The sequence below is a fragment of the Cervus elaphus genome, chromosome 23 (genome assembly GCF_910594005.1).
Source record: "Cervus elaphus chromosome 23, mCerEla1.1, whole genome shotgun sequence".
Classification (NCBI taxonomy): domain Eukaryota; kingdom Metazoa; phylum Chordata; class Mammalia; order Artiodactyla; family Cervidae; genus Cervus; species Cervus elaphus.
In genome coordinates, this window is record NC_057837.1 from 19,841,845 (window position 1) to 19,858,555 (window position 16,711).

The 16,711-nt window shown below is 43.5% G+C and overlaps 2 long non-coding RNA genes across 11 annotated transcripts in view; one reads left to right on the forward strand and one right to left on the reverse strand.

Annotated features, from left to right (window-relative positions):
• The first annotated feature begins 1,529 nt into the window (after nucleotides 1-1,529).
• The window catches only part of LOC122681435, a 122,245-nt gene continuing 107,063 nt past the window's right edge, over nucleotides 1,530-16,711 (forward strand). For all 4 annotated transcript variants that reach the window (XR_006336967.1, XR_006336968.1, XR_006336970.1 and 1 more), the window contains exon 1: nucleotides 1,530-2,836. This is a non-coding gene — a long non-coding RNA (uncharacterized LOC122681435). The remainder of the gene's footprint in view (nucleotides 2,837-16,711) is intronic.
• Nucleotides 14,581-16,711, reverse strand: part of LOC122681436 — a 109,340-nt gene continuing 107,209 nt past the window's right edge. For all 7 annotated transcript variants that reach the window (XR_006336975.1, XR_006336973.1, XR_006336972.1 and 4 more), the window contains one exon: nucleotides 14,581-16,566. This is a non-coding gene — a long non-coding RNA (uncharacterized LOC122681436). The remainder of the gene's footprint in view (nucleotides 16,567-16,711) is intronic.

The window sequence follows — 16,711 nt, forward strand, 5'->3', positions numbered from 1 at the left end:
AATCAGCCATGGACTTACATGTGTTCCCCATCACTGCCCTATTAATAGAGTTGGAAATCTCTTGCTCTGACAGAATGTTGGGTTGAAATGGACCTGTTCTCTGGTGATGGTACTATAACAGAGCCTCACCCTTCAGCAGCTTGAATGAGACAACTTGCCAGGATAGAGAGTAGGTCTGGTCTCTGGGATGCTCCTTTCAGTGATGTGAGCATCTCCCCTGCCCATCACTTTTAATGTGAGTTAATTAACACCCTCTTCAAGGCTCCATCAACATCTTGCAGAGAGGTGGTGCTGGCAACACTAATGATCTTGATGTAATCCTGTCGGGAAGCCATTCCATGGCTTATTAGGCTATCGTTGCTCTAATTTCATCCAACTTCTGAAAAATTTCAAAATTGACTAAATTGCTTCTTGGACTCTGAATATGTGATTCTATTTAAAGCAGATTCGATCATTACCCTCAGATCATTTTCAAAATTTCTGCTGTTATTCATGCCTTCTATCTAAAAAAACCTTATATCTAGAATCTTAGACATAATTTTCCTTGGGTCATCTTTTAATTTTATGTATATTCAAGCTACCTAAGTTCCAATGAATTATGAGAAGAAATACTCTGTCATCCAAATAACATCCTTTTGATTTATTTCCTGTATTTATTAGAAAGTTTGGGTGTTTGGAGAGATCCACACAGTGACCCAGCTTGGTTTTGGTCCCTGTCCCCTTAAGCACCCAGAGCTCGGACAAAAGATGTGAGTGCTTCAGCTAATCAGCAAGTGCATTATTGAATCTACTCTATGAAAACTTCTTAACTCCTTATCATCACGACCACTGCAATTTTCTGTATGCTCACTGTGTACCAAACTTTACTGGATGTTTCCACTAACACTTAAAACAATCTTATGAATTGAGGTTACAACAGCTGAGGTACAGGATTTCCCTGGTGGTCCAGTGGTTAAGAATCTACCTGTCAATGCAGGGGACACAGGTTTGATACCTGCTCTGGGAGAATCCCACACACCACAGGGCAACTAAACCCATGTGCCACAACTATTGAAGCCCACAGTCTAGAGCCCATGCTCTGCAACAAGAGAAGCCACAGCAATGAGAAGCCCATGCACTGCAGCTATAGAGCAGCCCCCTCTCACCACAACTAGAGAAAGCCCATACATAGCAACAAAGACCCAGCGTAGCCAAAAGTAAACAAATATTTTTTTTAATAACAAAATTTTTTTTTTAAAAACAGGTCAAATTATACCCAGAGTGCAATCCTATATCTGCTCCCTATTTTTTCTTTCCATATAAATCATCACCTTTTTGTTTACTATATACCTTACTCACTTATTTTATTATCCATCTATACTGAAAAGTGAAAAAAAGTGAGCGTTAGCCACTCAGTCGTGTCCAACATTTTGCATCCCCTTGGACTGTAACCTTCCAGGCTCCTCTGTCCATGGAATTCTCCAGGCAAGAATACTTGAGCGGGTAGCCATTCCCTTCTCCAGGGAATCTTCCTGACCCAGGGATCAAACCCAGGTCTCCTGTACTGTGTGCAGATTCTTAACCATCTGAGCCACCCGGGGCCCCGGGGAAGCCCCACTAATACTAACAGAATGCAAATTCTACACAGACAGTGACTTTTGTGTATTGAGTTCTCTGCGGTTTCCGCAGCACATAGAATAGCTCCTGTCACACTATAGGTCCTAAATAAGTGTTGTTGAATGAAGGAGCCATGGTGATTGGTTGGAAAAAGAGAACTTCAGTGGAAATGGAAAATGGGGGGGGGGGGGGGGAGTGGAATTTCAGGGCAGGTTTAACCTACCAGAAGTTTGTTCTGGAGCAAGAACTTGGAGGGTTCATATATCGAGTTTTTTTCTTAAAAATGTCTTTCACACCCTACTGAAACAGAGCAGGACCCTATGGTCCTTGCAACTCCTGTCCTCAGCTTACCTTTTATATGTAGAAAAACTTCAGCCAAACAATAAGTTTAATCAGAGAATTGAGAAAATACACAAAGGAAAACACTCAAATGAGACCAAGTAATAATAGTTTGGTCATTAAGCAATGTCAAGGACCTTTAGTTCCTCCTCAAAGGCTACAGATAATATTCTGAGCCATATCTTACAAACTGTCTTATAGATACTGAAACCCCCCACCAGCTGAAAGAGGTTAACGACATGATGGTCAGACTGTAGCCATGACAGAAGCAGCCACAGTTCTGAGAACGGAACTCAAAGAAATGGGAACAAATCAACTGTGGAACTAAAGGTTAAGTGTACTTAAAACAATTAAGACGACACTGATCAGACCACCGTGTGACCAATTTCAAGATGACAGTCAGCCGACTGTGCCGTTTCCTCCCTCCATCGCTAAAATGGCTCTTGCCCTGTGATTGTGTCAGGGGGGAGCTGGCCTTTGGACAGAAGTCTGCCCTCCCCCACCCATCCCCCGCACAGGTTGCCAGCCTTTGAAATAAAGCAAACTGCCCTTTCTACCAACTCCGCGTCTTTATCGGCTTTAGAGTGACGAGCAGCGGAATCCCCACTCCCGGTCGGGGTTTTGGCTCCCGCCGTGGGGCTCTCGCGACATCTGGCTTCCGGGATTTTCCCGAGCAACATCGCCGCCATGAGGGCGCACCAGGGTGGCTGTGAGGAGCCGCTGCTCATGGCTGCCTGTCCCAAGGAGAGGGGTTTGGGGGAATGTTCCTAGTGGCTGCTGAAACCATTTGCTTCGGGGATCCTCCCTGTGTCTCCTCTGCTCGGCACTGGCTGTTAACTTACGCTTTTCCTTGGTGGAACGGAAACATGCGTCTGGACAAGCTGAGGAGCTCCAAGACGCAGTAAGTCAGTCAGTCCACTGGTGTGCAGCTGGGCTAACTTCTTTTGAGCACAAAGTGCTCCAAGTTTGGGTATTTGGCTAGTTGGTTCTGATGTGTGTCTGACTTCGAGGACCTTTTGTGAGGACAAAGTGCTATTTGGGCATTGCCAGTTGGTTCTGACGTGTGTCTGTCGTGGAGGACCGTTTGTGTTGGGGAAGAGTTTGCTAGTATTTGTGACAGTTCTGTTTTCTGATTTGTGAATGTATATTCCCTCCCTGGAAATGAATTACATCCCCCCATTAGGGGATGGGAAATTTGGTGCGGCAGAACCAACTCATTCTTTAATTTCTTCCTTTAATGATGAAAGTTAGTCTCTCTGTCTTGTCTGACTCATTGCGACCCCATGGACTTTGTAGTCCATGGGATTTTCCAGGCCAGAATACTGGAGTCGGTAGCCTTTCCCTTCTCCAGGAGATCTTCCCAGCCCAGAGATTGTACCCAGGTCTCCCGTATTGCAGGCAGATTCTTTACCAGCTGAACCACAAGGGAAATTCTCTTTTAGTGATAGAATTCCCGTTTCACCTGACCGTCTGACTTCCCGAGAGAAAGACTACCTTTCCCAGCCCCTCTTGCTACTCTGTGCCCTTGTGACTACAATCGAGGCAGTCATATGGGAGAGGAAGTGATGCTTGAAACCTCAGGTTCCTATCTTTAAAAAAGAGTAATTATGGCCTTTTCTTGCTCTTTTCCCCTTCACACTGCCTGCCTGTGGATGTACCAGTGAAAGCCAAGTACCACCATAATGCATAGACAGATTGACAAGCAGGTAGAATTCAGGCTCCCTGACAGGTCTGTGCCACCAACCCAGATGGTTTATGTTCAGTTAGTTACGTAGTTCAGTTCAGTTCAGTTGCTCAGTCGTGTCTGACTCTTTGTGACCCCATGAACTGCAGCATGCCAGGCCTCGCTGTCCATCACCAACTCCTGGAGTTTACCCAAACTCATGTCCATTGAATCAGTGATGCCATCCAACCGTCTCATCCTCTGTCATCCCCTTCTCCAAGAGAAATACAAATTTCTATGTTGTTTAAATCACTGTGGCTTTGACATTTGTGGCTAAACCAGTATAACATCTAATAACTGATTAGATGTTGAATTTAGAACATTGAACAAAATCTTAAAATTGAGCCCAGATACGCTAACAAACATGATCTTGCCCCCCTCTTTTCTCATTTTGCTCACACTGTACATCAGACAGAGTGAGGAGAAAGTCAAGAGTTAGCCATTCTATGTCAGAGCAAAGATATGGTCCAGGCTCAGTGGTCCAAGCATAAACAGGATAAAGAGAAGCATCTGGGCACCAGATAAATAACAGAAAACACAAAAACATCATAAAAAAAAAAAAAAACACAATCTAGGAAAAAAACATAAATCAAGAAACCAAAGCAACAACAGTTATTTGGTGTTATATATAGAATATGAATAAGCAAAAACTTATAATTAGAAAATAAAATAACAGGATATGACAGAAATAGGACTTTCAAACTTAAGCCAAATGGCTGAACAAACTAGCATCATTACAGGTTTAATAAATAACTTAATAAAGAACAAAATAGTTTTGAGAACAGAATTACTGGCATTATTCATCCATAGTATCCAAGACAGGAATGAAACAGAGCTCTTTCTAGAGAAACCTAACCCCTGAAATTCTCTCTCATTGGTTTTAATCTCCTGATGCATAAATCCCTGCCTTAAGGACCAAACATCCCTGTTTCTGTGCAGCTTCTGGAGAAATTCTTAGTGAGACTCAGAATGGAGTGGAGAACAAGATGCCAGAGGGAGCCAGGAGAAAACTCAGAGACGTTCAAGTATTAAATCATGAAGAGGTGATCATTTGCATTCCTGGCCTCCAAGAGGTTCACATTTCATTAGCTTTGGAGCAATGGTATCAGAATATGATGCAGTCCCAGTGGGATTGAAATTTGTCATTTCCTGTTGAGGAACAGGGTGGTTTTTTTTTTTTTGTTTGTTTTTTTAATTTATTAAGTGCTGAAGTGTCTGCATGTTACTCTAACTTCTAAGGATAAAGTACATTCATGTGTTCAGTGCTCTGGGGAAGGCTCCAGAGTGTGCACATTTGAGGATGGGGTCTCCTCAGGCATTTTCACTCCTGTTACAAAGATCCTAGAAAATCAGCTGGTGGCCATCTCACCCCAAACATGAAGGAAGGAGGAACAAAATATTGTAGAGGTAACCCAGTAACTGAAACTGGTGGGATGACCGAGGAAGACAATAGGAGGAGAAAACCCTTCATCAAAAGCCTTCCATGGAATCTTGGTTATTTAAGATGCTCCCATAAAAATGGTTCTGAGGGACTAATGTTTTCAGGAAATGCTATATACAACTACATCCTTCTTTAAGAATCACGGCTGCTTTGATATGTTAATACACACTTTAGTCTTTAATTCAGAAGGTCCCACACTTACCATGAAAAATATCTGGTGTGCAATACTTAGACAGTTTCCCCATTCTGAGAAGTGGTTGGAAAGTAATAGGCTAAGAAATAGATTTCTTTGCATGAACACAAGACAGGAATATTAGGTTAAGTCGTAGTTGGAAGCATTGCCCCAAGATGCGAAGTGGTCCTTAAGATTCTTTGTCCTAGTTGAGCAAATAAAGGACGGAAAAAACCTAAGAGAATTTTTGATGAGGGAGACACAAATATGCAGGTATCATAGGGATGAAATCTCAGCCAGAATTTACAGCATGTCTCTATTCCATACTCGCAACAAATTCTTTATGCTAATGAGCCTAGAATTATCTCTCATCATCCTCCCCCTGCTTAATCACCCTTGATTACCTCTGGTGTGTGCTGGTAACCTCAGGTTAAACAATGCAGGCAGCCCCTACCTCTTCCCAGGCTGTGACACTGTATCATAATTGAGCCATTTCCGCCTCTCTGGTCACCCTCCTATTCTCCAAAGTGCGTCCTCTGTACATTAATCTGCTAGTTAAATATTGATAGCAAGCCTCTGCCTTAATATTTACTTTGTTGCTCCATTATTGCTATATACTGGGTGATTATTTGTTTCTGTCTTCCCAGCATGTTTAATCAGGACTGAGTCAAGCTTTCCTATGTTTAACCTTCTCGTCCAATCATAGCGGGAGAGTGTTTGGGAGAGTATTTCCGACACCAGCTCTCATATGATTCTCTGTGCTTGCTCAGTGCATGTGCCACCACAGCCAGTAGGGGTCAGAAGGGCATTTCTCTTGGGGTCAGATGGTTGGTAGTGAGAAAGGAAAGCCTTGGAGGCTCTGTCTCAGGTTGAACATCTCTCTTTGAACATGGCCTCCTAAATGTAGTCTAAGGGAGAACCAGAGTCAACCAGGTAGCTTCTGTGTTTTTGAATGGAATGTTAGCCCTGGAACTCTTCAGCGCCTAAACTTGCTATGACAGCAGCCATCCCATCCCCACAAAGACTGTAGAAAGTGCCAAAAATAGAGGCCTAGATGCCACCCCTGGTCTTGATGGGAGTCTATTAGAAGCTCTCTGGCAAGTAACTGCACCCTCTCCATTTGCCTCGACTGCCTCACCAAGCTGTGGGGAAGTATTAAGTCATGAGTGAATGAGAATCATCTTTGAAAATTCACTCTGCTGGGAAGTAAAGACACTTTATGGCATAGAAATGTAAATACCACCCTTGAATCAAGAGGATCCTTCTGTATTAATCCTACGGTGTCAGTGGCAGATTCCAACATATGTTTCCCAAACTGAAATCTGTGACCTCCCCCAGCAGAAAGGCCACAGTTGCCTTTGGTATGTGTATATTTGGGGAGGAAATAAAAATTAAATTTTAGGCACTTTTTGCTATAATCGAAAGAAAAAGATTTAACAGATGTACTCTGGGCTCTTTGCAAGCAGTGAGTTGGGAATTCTCTTTCTGCCTCTCCACCCCCACCCTGATAAAATGGCGGCAAGCAAGTGAATCTTCCAGGAAGTCACTATCTGACTTTCAATGAGAGTGCCTTGCAATTTAGAGACTTTAGGTAATATTGATATCACATTAAGCACATAGTTTAAAGTTCCTCCACTGGGTGGGTCCATTGGGTGCCAGCTAGGCAAATGGTCCTTCACATCGGTAGAATGAATAAGAGTCAGTGCACAGTAGTGACTTTTCCAGCTGTTTCCCACGTGGTTGTTCCCATCCTCTGAGTCCTGGGAAATTGAAGGCTTCTATGGCAGTAGTGACATCTGCAGTCATAGAACCTTGAATCTGGGGACTTCTCTAGTAGTCCGATGGTTAAGACTCTGCTTTCCAATGCAAGGGATGCAAGTTGGATCCCTGATCCGGGAACTAAGGTCACTTAAGCTGTAGGGGATAGCCAAAAGTTTTTTAGAAGAAAAAGACTAGAATCCAAATCGCTAACCTCCAAGAAAGCTACGTGCTTTGTGCCTGACCCATTCTTCAAAAATTTCTGATTATTTGACATTCCTCTAGAACACTATCCCCTGTCACCCTGCCTTGCTTTTTGCAAACAATTGGAATACTCAGTCTCCTCCTGCTTGATCCTCCTTGACTGATTGCCTCAGAACTTCCAACTCAATTTCGGAGCTCATTTTCAAATTTTCCACTTAGGATAAGCCTTCCTGATCCCCACAAATGAAAGAGAGCCACTCTAGGTCCCCATAGCATAAGCACAGACCACTTCTAGCAACATCACATAAACTATAACTATTTGTTTACACTTTCTATATAGGTCAACCTGTAGATAATTAAATCAAGGTCACTCTAGGAAGTTCAATAGGAGTTGAACATTCCAAGACTTCAGTGCAATAAACTAGTTACAAAGGTACTGAGAGAGCTGACAAGCTCAAGAGGGGACAATGAGGCAATGCAGATTGTAATGACACTGGACAGCTGCTAGCTACCTGCTGGGTGGGGCTGGAGGAATGAAGGAAAAATAACTGCTCTCAGAATTCAGAAACCAAGGCTACCTAGCCAGATCTGGTCCATGAGAGCTGGCACCCCTGGGTCACCACCCAAAATAGAGACAAATGGTGATGGCTATCCTAGCATCTTCCATTTTTCATTCTACTGCTGGTGCTCCTACCACCTTGAAACTGACCTGAAGCCAGTGACTCAGAGAGCCTGGCTCAGAGACACAGCTTGCAGGGAAAAGTTTAAGATTGAGTCTGAAAGCAAAGAAGTAAGTGGCTGACTTGACGACTTCTCTCCCTTAGTAGATGGTGAACTTTATTTGGTACCCTCAGCACAAGATACTATGTAGCTCTGTCGAGCAAAGTACTGACTTAACGTGAGATCTATTTTCTTTGTGATCTTGTCAAAAGGGCTTATGCTTTTTTAGAAAAATAATACCAATTCTCTCAGCCTACCTTAAACCATTTTCTTTCTCTTCATCAAACTGAAAATTTCTCTTTTTCTCCCTTTAACCACGGTATTTCCATCTTTGTGGGCTTTTCACAGTTCCCACATTCCCAGCATTCCAAGGGGATGATAAGAAGCTGCTGGTAATCTTGTTGGAAATTTGCATTGAGTTCCCTAGGGCGCTGCTCTGGAGGCCAGTCAAGCTAAGAAAGGAGCTTCTTTTGCTATCAGACACTTTTTAAGTCTTTTCATTATGAATTCACCAGTGCAGCACATAATGAGGTCTTGTAGTAGCAGACAGGGAATTCATTTCTCAGCCAAGTGGCTGAACTTGTAAGCTGCCAGATCGTGGACCATTATCTATAATTACTCCTTGGGTATTCCGCAAAGATCGTTTTCTTTGTAGAATTTAAAAAAAAAGAAAAGAAAAAAGGCAGGTCTTGCTATCGGTTTGGTAGATTAAATTTAGGCCAAAGGAAGATGAACTAGGGTTGCTGTCTTAAGAGGGGATGTTTCTCTCCTCCAGGACGAAATCATTTGCCCTCTACCTTGGCCAGAAAACCACCTTCAGTGAGGCACCTGACTGGGACACGTGAATGTGTGTTGAAAGTGAAATTCTCTCATTCGTGTCCTACTCTTGCAACCCCATGGACTATGTAGTCCATGAAATTCTCCAGGCCACAATACTGGAGTGAGTAGCCTTTCTTTTCTCCAGGGGATCTTCCCAACCCAGGGATCTACCCAGGTCTCTCATGTTGCAGGCGGATTCTTTACCAGCTGAGCCACCAGGGAAGCCCAACTGTGTGTTTGCTAGTCTCTAAAACCCTGGGTTCTTTGCTATTTGCCTGCTTTTATATGTGAGTTCACTGTCCATGAGTTTTTATTTCAGTCATGACATTTCTCAGGACTTGCTTATAAATCAGCCAGGTGCCAGATTCCTTACCCAAATGCAGGGAAAGAAAAAAATCTTATGCTACTCCAGGGGGAAACAAAATCTGGAAAACTGAATGAGCAAAAAATATGTTGCTGCTTGAGGAAGACGGGTGAGAAAGTGGCCAAGATGTGCTTGAGCCCACTGGTATGAATCCACCAAAAGCTGATTACGTGGGTCTCTTCCCAACTCAGCATTCAGTGAAGTCATATCAGTAGCTTGAAATTGACCCAAGAGAGAATATTTCCACCACACAAATAGGCAAACACTACGAATCGGTGCTCTTTCCTTTTCCTTTCTTATCTGAGATCCTGTAAAACATTTGCCAGTGAGCCATGGGAAGGAAAGAATCTCACTTTTGCCAGCCCTTGCCCTTTGATAAGGGGCTTTCCGGGTGGCTCAGTGGTAAAAGAATCCTCTTGCCAATGTAGGAGCCATAGGAGACACAGGTTCAATCCCTGGGTCAGGGAGATCCCTTGGAGAAGGAAATGGCAACCCACTCCAGTATTCTTGCTTGGAAAATCCCATGGACAGAGGAGTCTGGCGGGTTACAGTCTATGAGATTGCAGAGAGTCAGATACAGCTGAAGCAACTGAGCATGCATGCACGCGCACACAAAGGTACACACAAGCTTTGATAAAGCCCATCAGATAAAGACCACCATGGACACGCCAGCAGGCAAACAAATTTAGGTTTATAACTTGCTACATCAAGGATGATCAAACACCGCAGGGTGTGGGACAGCTCATCACAGGGGAGGTGGGGTGGTGCAGAGTGATTTAAAGAGAGACTGGGGGAGAGGGAACTGCTCTGCAGTGGAGGCTGCCAGGCTGCAGGCAGTTTAGAAACCTGCAGAGCAGGACTCATCACCCAGGGGAGGGAGGATGAAGTGGGGCTGAGGCAGTCATTGGGAACGTTGTTATTAGGTAAGAAAAGCAGTGATTGCTCTGAGAAGGGAGGTCACTCATCATTTCCCAGCTGTGGTATTGCCCTGGGAGGCACCCCATGTGGCCTCAGCTGGGTCCCATCAGAAACTTGTTCTATTTAGCTTATGTTGGGGACATCACAGTCTGATTACCAGCAGTGCTAAGTGGACTCAGGGTCCTGTTTCCTTGGAAACTGCCAAGTTGAGATAACTGTGGAATGTTGTCTTCAAAGGCCTTATCGCCTGCTTTGGACACCAAGGCTGCTTCTGTGTCAAAGTGACCCACAGGCTCAGAGCCCCCAGGCAAGAATGGCCATCCATTCCCACTGAAGTGACGCAAACAACAAAGTGTCTCACTGTCTCAGATGAACAAAAGTGGTTTTCCCAGGTTCACACCTCAGCAGTCTTCACCTGCTCACCATTGCTTATTTCACAGGCACGTGTCTGGCGACTGGATTCACAGGGGACAAGGCCGCATTTTTCCCCCACAGGAAGTGCCAATGCAGTGGAAGGTTTTAAGGCTTGAACAACTTTGTGTCTTAAATACCTTTCGTCTCCAGAACGAGGCACAGAGCCTGGTACAGAGTCAGTGCCTAAGAAATGCTTATGAAGTTCAATCCTAGGGGATGGGGTTATTAGGGAGAGAAATGGGACTCTCGAGCCCAAAATGGGACTGCGGGAACCACACTGTTTAGACAGTTCTATACTCGGCTTGTTTACAAGTTATTTGTTACCATTGTGATCAAGTTCCTTTTTCTGTAGCAAATGTTGCTCCAACCCCTCACGGATAGGAAGGAAAATGTGGTATCTGCAGCTGTGCCCGGTAGGTGTGGCCCCGCTGCGAGTAAACATAAAGTGTGACCTTCTACAGGTCATATCCATATGGCCACAAACCCCCAGGTTTCAGCAGTGTTGCTCTTATTTTAGTCCACAAACCACCCACACCTGGATCACCTCGAACTTGCTTAAAAAACGCAAACTCCCATCCAGGGGACACTAAGGTTTTAGAATAGCCGATCCAGATTGTGTAATTTTATTTTATTTTTTTTCCCATAAGGTCTATTCATCTAATAAATCAACAGGAATGTATTGATTCTCTCGTCCCAGGACCAAAGAGAAAAAGACACTCCGGGAGCTTACAGTCTTCTGATAAACTCATCTGCCAGGACTGCTTGCCTTGATCTGAGAGAGATCTTGTTTTCCTTTATTTAGACTAAAAAATAAAAAAATGACATCACACTTCCTGGTCAACAATCAGAATTGCTAATATTTACAAGCTGAGCTGTTTGCAAGCTCAGAGGGTAGGATTGCTTGGGAGTGGGTTAGTGCTTGCACTCAGCCAGGTTTTCGTGCCTCCTCCACCACAGTCCACTCCCCAAGTCCCGACCCTCAGCTGTTAGTTCAATGCAGAGTCTGGCGCCCAGTCCTTGGCCCCACCTGACCAGCCCCCCAGAGGGCCTGTTTCTCCTGTCCCTTCCAAACTCTAAGCTGCTCCCTGTTCAGGGTAGGATCTCGCCTGCTCAAAGGCCGGCAGTGCAGGTGATGTCCTGCCTAGGGCATACTTTGACTAATGAGGGACAAGACAGGCCAGAGCCATCCCACCCCAAATACACATGCCCACAGACTGTTCCAGGCAAGGGACTCCCTGGAAGAGCACCCCTAGGTAAAGAACTGAGGCTAAGACATTGTCTCTATGCATGCTAAGTCATTTCAGTCATCTCCGACTCTGCGCGACCCTGTGGACTGCAGCCTGCCAGGCTCCTCTGTCCATGGGATTTTCCAGGCAAGAATACTGGAGTGGGTTGCCATGTCCTCCTCTAAGGGATCTTCCCGGTTCAGAAATCAAACGCTTGACTCTGGCATCTTCTGCATTGGCAGGTGGGTTCTTGACCACTAGCACCACGTAGGAAGTTTTCTCCCCAATTTGTCTATTAAAATACTTTAAATGTCTAGCTTCGGCATTATGAGTAACCATGACCATCTCTGCCTTGACATCAAGGATGCTACTTTGCTCATATTTGTTTATCTAGTGCAAGGATCATGCCTTCAATAGAGATTCAGTTAAGTGTGTATTTAATTGAATAATTCAAAGTCTCTGCCCTCAGGAGACTTGCAATCAGAATTGCCAGGGACCTGGTGCCATCCTTAAAATGGGCTTGGCCCCCCAACCATCATCACGTACCTGAGCGACCCTATGAGATCATGGAATATCAGAAGTGAAAAGTGGGAGAGAAGAGAACAAAAGAGATGATCGATTATAAATTTCAAAATTCCAAAATGAACTACTGAGGGGACTGTGATTGTCCTGGTGTCCTGGGCTATGGTAGTCATTGGTGTACCACAGGGCTGGTGAACCATCTCCATACAAGAGCAACCAGCGGAAGTCTTTCAGAGGCTCAACCCATACAAGCACATCTCTGATTTTAATATGCAAATCATATAACCTTATCTTTTGAGGAACTTTTCTATTTCACAGATCTTCATAAATTGAGAATATGCTGGTTAATTTACATTTTTTATCAAACACAGATGTTTGCATCACACACAGCTTTCAAAAAAATCCAATCAAACGATCTAGGCATGGTCCCCAGAGTTAACTATAATCAGTTCTTTTGATTTCCCTCAAGTGTTTACAATCACATTTCTAAATAATATATTGCTATTTCTAATTCTTGGTTTGTCAGTTTAGACATTAACTATTAAATCCCACCATGGTGTATAAGAACTTACCTCTCACCACCCGCCCCCCTCCCATCCCTGCTGCTTTTTTCCACCCTCCCAACTCAGGTTTATCACAGTATTGAGTTTTATCAATAGTCAACCAGGTATCAATATACAATTATCCTTCACTACTGAGCCCATCAGGCTTTCCTGGTGGCTCAGATGGTAAAGAATCTGCCTGCAGTGCAGGAGAGGTGGGTTCAATCCCTGGGTCAGGAAGAAGAAGGAAATGGCAACGCACTCCAGCATTCTTGCCTAGAGAATTCCACAGACAGAGGAGCCTGGCGGGCTACAGTTCCTGGGGTCACAAAGAGTCAGACAAGACTGAGTGACTTTCACACACTGAGCCGATTAGCACACAGGTCAATACTCCTTTCGCACACACTTCTTTTCCAGGGGTTAATAATCACTCCATTCAGTTCATTGTCCGCTTTTGTTTGTGTGGATCCCAGTTCCCCTCCAGACGTTCCAGTAGTTCTGCCACGCCTATATGTGTGTCCATGTCACTCTCTCCCTGCATCCACAGTTCTGTATGGACACAGCACAGGCTCCCTCAGAGATGCTTAACTGAGCACCTACCCTCCTTGGACAGATTTACCTTGGGGTCCTCTGTTTCTTAGGTGATTTACTGTCCAGTAAATTTCAAGGTAGAACTAAGGCTTTGCTGGCACATAGGGCCTCAAATTTTCCATTTCCCTAGGAAGCTATTGGTGGATGAACTTTGCCAAAGGAGAGAGTAAACCAAAAAACAGGAAGTCAGAGGCCAAGGATATTCCAGGGCCTCAAAACCAGGAGAATAAAGAAAGGAAGCTGAGTCATTTATCTCTTCTCTGGACTCCTCCCTTTCTGGGACAGACTCTCATGCAGTCCTGGGAGCAGATGATCCCAGGTACCCACACATCAAATCCCCATAGTGACGCTCTAAATATCTTACAGCTCTATATGCCAGTTACACCTCCATAAAGCTGAAATTTAAGAAAAGGGAACTGAAAACGCCTTTAATAAAGTGATGGCAAAGACCCTTTCTTAGTCTGACAGGCCAACAGAGGAGGGCCTTAGGGAACAAATAATCTTATAAGGATTCAGCGCAGCCTGCAACAAGGTTACCTGCACATTCTTACCCAGTTTTTAGAATTTGCCCCTTGATCTGTGTCTCCAAACTCTCAGTGTCACTGCAGAGACATCAGTGCTGTCCCCCTTCCAGTCCTTTGCGTGTGACATGTTTTCTGAAATCTTTTCGGGTCATTTCATTACCCTAGTTTCACGACAGTGTGCCCTGTGCAGACTTTTCTTCAGCCCTTGGTATGTTTCCCTGAGTCCATCACGGGCCCTTTCGATCTAGACAACATCATACCCTTCATTTCTGGGGAATTTTCTTGTATTAATCCTTTCATGATTGTATGCACTCTGTTTTCTGTTTCTGGAACTCCTGGGAATTAGACACAGAACTTCCTGATTCAATCTAAAATTTTCTAGATCTTCATTTCTTTTCCTCCATTTGTCCTCTTATTTATTTTTTTTGGGGGGGGGATATTTCCTATCTTCTAATTTTTCTAATAAAATATTAGAAGAAGGGGTGTCCTAATTTTAATTTCCATGATCTCTTTCTTATCATTTTTTCTCCTTTACTTTTTTTTCTAAATTCTGATAAAATGCATGTAACATGGCCTTCCCTGGTGACTCAGCAGTAAAGGATCCACCTGCCAATGCAGGAAACGATGGTTCGATTCTTGGGTTGGGAAGATCCCTTGAAGGAGGAACTGGCAACCCAGTATTCTTGCCTGGGAAATCCCGTGGACAGAGGAGCCTGGCGGGCTGCAGTCCATGGGATTGCTAAAAATCAGATGACTTAGCAACTGAAACAGCAACCACAACAATATATAAACATTTTCCATTTTGACCATTTGTATGTAATTCAGTGGTACAAGTACATGCATAGTGTTGTGCAACCACCACCATTATCCATTTTCAGAATTTTTTCATCATCCACACCAAAGCTCAGTCCCCTTTAAACAATAACTCCCCATTCGTGCCCCCACCCCCTCCCAATGGCCCTGGGCAACCAACATTCTACTTTCTGGTACCTCATATGAGTGGGATCATGAAATATTTAATCTTTTGTGCCTGACTTAGTAATATATCCCCTAGCATAAATGTTTCCTTGTTACAGCATGTGTCAGAATGTCACTCCTTTTTAAGGCTGAATTATATTCCACTGTACATATATCCATTTGTCTGTCAATGAACATTTGAGTTGTTTCTCCCTTTGACTATTGTGAGTAATGCTGCTATGAACATTGGTATACAAATATTTTTGTGTACACTGGTGCACAAACATGTTTAAGTCTCTGCTTCTAGTTGTCAGGAGTCTATACCCCAGAGTGGATGCTGGATCATAAGATAATTCTGTTTAATTTGGGGGAATTGTCATAATGTTCTCCACAGTGGCAGCACCATTTTACCTTCCTAAATGCACAAGAGGTTCATCATTATTTACTGATATTAAAAAAAAAAATAACCCTCCTAACAGATGTGAAGTAGTATCACATTATAGTTTTGACTTACATTTTCCTAATAATTTGCAATGTTAGATAACTTTTCATGAACTCATTGGCCATTTGAATATCTTCTTTGGAGAAATGCCTTTTGAAGTACTTTTAAACTGAGTTGTTTGGGATTTTTTGTTAAGTTTTAAGAATTCTTTACATATTCTGAATTTTAATCCTTATCAGGTATGTGATTTGCAAATATTTTCCCCATTCTATGGGTTCTCTTTTCACTTTCTGATAGTGTCATTTGATATACAAAACTTTTGATCAAGTCTAATTTATCAATTTTTTTTTTCCTTTTCCTGCCTGTGCTTTTGGTGTATATCTTATTCTTTTTTTTCACAGTAATGGATTCTAGTTTCAATGGAAAAGCATCGCTTATCTTGCAAGCCTATTAATACTGAGTTTGTTTGTTTTCTTCTGTTCCCTACATTATCTCTGTTTTCTTCAGTGTCTCTATTTCTGTTTTTGTTGTTGTTGTTGTTTTGTTTTTGTTTCACAGAAGCATTTCTAAATGCTTATAAGCTTTACCAGTTTCTTGGATTTAAAGGTGGGGTACTGAAAGCCTGATGGGGCTTCACTGGGCATGAGTGATGGTGGCCAGAACAAAATAGAGGGCTTTACTTTAAGATGAAGACTCAACAACCCAGCCTTTTTAAGGGAAGAATGCCCAAATGTCAGTACATGCAGGCATTCCTCTGGGGCCTCAAATCCCTCCATAGGTGAATTTTCTACATTCTGACCTCCTGCCTTCCAGACGTTTGGCTAGCAGTCCCACAGGAGGAGGGTGGGGGAGGGGGATATTTGAAGCCATCATACTTTATAAATGCATTTATCGGTTTCATTTGGATTTTTCTGTAACATACACCTGAATGAACTTTTCTGCCAAACCAAGATTTAATCTCCTTGTTCCCAGGTGTGTCCTTCTCCACTTTGTCCCTCTTTACATCTTTGTCTGATGTCTTGAAATTCGTAGCCTCTCAACTTCAATTTTCCCAAGGAAGAATCAGCTTCTAGTTCTTGACAGGAGGGGAACATAAGAGAGGGGAACTTGCCGGGGACATAACCATTCTTCAGGTAGACCTTCTACCTGCTTTCCTATTACAGCACCTTTCTCAGTCTACTCAGGCTGCTAAATCAGGATACAATAGACCAAGGGCTGATGAATAACAGAAATTTACTTCTCATGGTTCTGGAGGTCAGGTTCTGGTGAGACCGCTGACTTCTTGTGTCCTCACCTGGCAGAGAACAGAGGCAGTCTTATAAGAGCACTAATCTTGCTGGGGAGGGCTCTATCCTCACACCTCCCCAAGGCCCCAACTCCTAATACCATCCCATCAGGGAGTTAAGAGTTTCAACATATGAATTTGGGGAGAACACAGA